The following is a 4665-nucleotide window of genomic DNA, read 5'->3' as shown; positions in this document are numbered from 1 at the left end:
TAGTCGTCAAGTTGTTTTTTTTATGTGAAAATCACAGAGCATTGTTTCAGAAGTGTCGCATACATACGTTGTACATGCTAAAGTAAGATTCGTCTCGTGATACGAACATTATTTTCCTGACATTGTTTAACTCATTTCTCGAAAACGATAGAGCACCTCCGCAAGTAATATTTAAGGAGAGCTTTCTTATCGTCATTACCTTCAAACTGTGTAAGATTAATGTACCAAAATCCTCTAAAAATCATTTTCATAGAATGATGGAACATCGCTAATTAGTTTACCTTAAAATATGTTACATTTTGTTGTAAATACTGATGTGAAATAAAGAGTACCATTCCACATGTTTTTATTTTATTTTCTTATTTATGAAACGAAGTCCAACATCGAAACAGGTGGAGTATTTCCAGAAATAGGAAACAGGAAAGATGGAATAGAACATGATGGCAACATGAGTGTTCGTATAAAAGTCTGCAACCTTCGAATAAAAAAAAAACAACAGCAGAGAAACAGTTGCAAGATGTCCTCCAGGTGGGACGACATCCTGTAATATGATGAAGTCTTCCCCATTGTGTAGTCTGTCAGCCGCTAGATGAGTCGGGACATGTCATGTATTTTACAACCACCCCGACACGACAATTACAAGCTACGGGCTTAGCCCCTGTGATCACACGGGGACTTATAAGATGAACACTTAAACCCTTGAAGATGCCAATTCTTCCTGACGTCTTATTGTGTTTTCTTGGAGTGCGGTTGTGAATGGAAAAGAGTTGGAGGAAGAAGAAGACGAAGAAGAAACAAAAAGATGAAGTCTACCGTGTACCTCCCGGAGCAAATGAAGCAATTTTGATGGTTTCCGATTGAAGAGACGGCGCGGGTTTGAGAAGGGAAGATTGTAAAAATAAACAGCTTTTGTGTCTTCGGTCAGGATTTTGATGGAGAGAGATATATTGAGCGGAAACGCTTCTTACATCATGAAGGAGGAAGCCTCGAGAAGATAAGATAAAAAAGAAACAATGATGTGATCGGCTTGCAAGATGCTTTGCCGGAAAGATGAAAATGAATTCATCTTATTGAAATTAAGATTTGTATTCATGAAGGAGAAGAAAGGCACAATGTGTTATTACAAACGGGGAAACGTAAGGCAGTTATTGCCTACGGGTGGAGATACCAGTATTCGAGGTAGAGTTAAACAATTAAAGCAAGACGGATATGAGATGGCAAAGTCATCATGGGAGTGCATCAACACAAGATGAATAAGAAACTGAGAAACTGACAGGTCAGAGAAAGGTCAAAGAACGTAAAGGAAGAAATATTACCACCGGATCAGTTTAAAGGAACAGGTTGCCTTGGATCGGTCGAGTTGATCTATGAAAAGCGTTTCAGACCGTTTGTTATGAAATGCATATGGGTAGAAAGATGTTGTAAAGTAGAATACAATGGGAGACTTTCTGGGACGATAGAGGGCAGCAGACTTACCGGGTAAATCCATTGTTCTCAGAATTATGCGCATGCTCAGAACTACGTAAACAATGGAAATTTACCCGGTATGTCTGCTGCCACCTAGCGTTGGAAAGTCTCCTATTGTCCACACACATTTGGGAGTCAAATTTCATAAATGGCCGACCGTGTTAGTTCGCAAAGTAAAAGGAAAACCACGCGATTTCGAGGTAAATTTGTGCGGATCATTGTATTCTACGTTTAAAACATCTTTCAAATCGTATGCATTTCATAACAAACGGTTACAAACGCTTTTTATAGACCAACTCGACCGATCCAAGGCAACGTGTTCCTTTACAGAGTTTGAATACAAAACACGACTAAGACATAGGTTTTATGGCAGTGCTTTTCAAAACTGGAAAATCTAAATAATTATTTCATGAATAAACCCAATTTACATTTACAAGGTACAAATCACAAGGTAATACTGAACATGATAGACTGAGCTGGCTTGGAAAGGGAAACCAGGGAAACAAAATGGAGGCTGATTTTATAAGTCGAGGCTTGTAGTAATCACAATATGGAAGAAACGAAGACAGTACATACGATGGTCTGGAGCCACCCAGAATCGCGATGCATTATTCTCAAGTATATTATTTCATGTTCTGGTGGTATTTTCCTTAGATAGTACTTTCGTCCGTGCCGAGCTTCAAGTCCTCGGAAATATAAAATATCGACAGCACATTCAGGAAAATTGAATTGCTTAGACGCGTGTAAGGAAAAAAATATAGAAGAAAATCAATGGGTCACTCCGCAGTAATTCAATAAGGCCAAATGTCGTTACAGTGCGTTTCCGTCAGGGTAAAATTATGTGCAGACGATGGTATATCAATAATATGAGGAGCATATGGCCATACGGATATAATATTATGTTTCCCGTCACGTGAGTTATTGATAGTTATTAATGTTTAACAAGTTTGGATGTCAGAAAAACCCTCCACTCTGAAACTTAAAACCATGTGATTTAAGAAATACATATGGTTTTACAATTCGACGTTTCGATCAATAAGTTTACTCATCTCCAAGAAATACACAAAGTGGGAAGACTGGTCTTTGACAATTACCCAAGGTGTCCAGTGTCTTTAAACAAAGTTGGGATCGTCAAAAACGATTGTCCGTCGATTTCACAAAACTCTTCCTAACTTAAGACTAATCTTAAGACATAGGACGAGTCCCAATCCTGCACTGTAGCATGCAAACCTTAAGATTAATCCTAACTCGTCCTAACTCGAGATAAAACGAGTCCTAACTCTTTGTGAAATCGACGACATGTAGTTACAAAGTTGACGTTTCGATCGATAGGTTCTGCTCACAATCTTCAATAATTTTCAGAATGTCATAATCACATCAATATTTGAAACTCAGAATCCGGGTATTGATTGTTACAAGTGGCTGTACTTTGAATTGAATGACAATAAATAACAGTGGTGGCCAATTTTATTGCGCCATGTCTGTCTAAAATACACTCCTGGCGCAGGAGATATGGCGTAGCAAGTGCGTGCATGGGCCTATACAATGAAATACAACAATGATTTTCGAAGCACAAACAAAAAACAGTTTTCAAGTGAGTATATTGAGTAGTGACTTGTCGCTAATATCTTGTATCAGATACGGCATGTCGTTTTGTATGTTCCCAATAATTTACAAGTCAATAATTATTTATTGATACCGAAGTTGTTGAAGACAAAATAAGCAAACATAAATAAATTAATATATGAATAAGCTTTTTCTCAATCAAATGCAATAAACATCAGAGGCGTTAAAGTGTAAATCTTGCATATAATCGGCTAAAGAAAGACACCTTGATGCTTACAATCACGGCATAAAAAAAAACTTTCCAAGCAAACTAAGATATTAAAGAAATCCGCTAGATGCTGTAAGCCTGACGACGGGCTTGCACTGTTAGACAAAGATACTGGATAGGTAGGTCAGTCGTGCTTGTGTAACCTTCGCCTGACGCCAAATGCTATTACAACTTCACACTTAGTTATTCTATCTCTCCAAATACTGTGGTAGGAATATTAAGCCATACCGGCTTAAAGTAATTCTTACCATAACAAAAAATTGAAAAGAGCGTTGCTCTTACTGAGTTCACTGAGAATGCGTCCAACCGCGAGAAATCATTTTATTTTAATTTTTTTTAAGAGGAAGGGAGAATACCAATTTAAAATTGTGTGGTGAACTCGTGTTTTTCATAGATAGAGTTTCAGTGTGAGTGGGGCGGGGAGAAAATAACAAGTCTCTAACCTCCATTATTATTCTAATTGCATTCGATACCTTTCCAGTGCAAAATATGTCAATATTCAAAACATCCGGTGATAATTTCTAAGAAAAATAGGTCATACAAAATATATAATTGATGTTAAATTTGCATGGAGACAACTAATATAAAATCGGCCAGTTCTGCACGTGTGTACGTACCCAGTAAAACCCTGATCTCAAACCATCTCTTCTTTGATCTAATAACAATATTATTCAGAAGCCAAAAGTTACAAGATAGTCTAAGTACATAATTATTAGTTTGTTAATTAAATTAATTCAGGCTCGCAACTGTATTTTCATAGAGGTGAAGTTTCATCTCCCCACCCAGACTAAATAATATACTTTTTGAAAACTACAAATTGCATATATTGCTTTAGAAAACATATAAAAAAGAATCGATCCTCGCTTCAAGAAATCAACACTTCTTATAATAATGAAACGGGAAGTTTTCCGGATACCTACCGGTCCACCACTGGTGGCCGTACCGGGTAACTTGACACCGCCCGACCGCCCGATGCTCGTAGACCGACCCGCGCCAGAGCTCCGTCCTCGTACAACCGGAATCGTACACCGATCGGCGTCCAGGACTGTATTACACTAGCACGCCCCGGGTTAAATATTAGGGTCAAAAGCCTTGGAATTGTCGTTTACTTTATTTTCTTGTCGGTGTTTTTTTTTTTCCTGTCTTCTCTTTTACGGGGGTGAGCTGAATCAGTTATGACAGGCCGGAAGATATTGAGAAGTAATGTAGCGCGAGTCAAACTGGGTTTTACTGATGGTCGAGAGGGCTTCAAAATGTTATTTTCCGTCTTTTGTTCCATAGATTTGTCTAAGTCTCGTCAGTTCTTATACATGAGGGCTTGGAAATGCTATTTTTTTTGTATATTGTTCCACAAACTTGTTTAA

This window comes from Asterias rubens, chromosome 17 (assembly GCF_902459465.1).
Source record: "Asterias rubens chromosome 17, eAstRub1.3, whole genome shotgun sequence".
NCBI lineage: Eukaryota > Metazoa > Echinodermata > Asteroidea > Forcipulatida > Asteriidae > Asterias > Asterias rubens.
Note: the sequence above shows the minus strand (reverse complement) of the source record.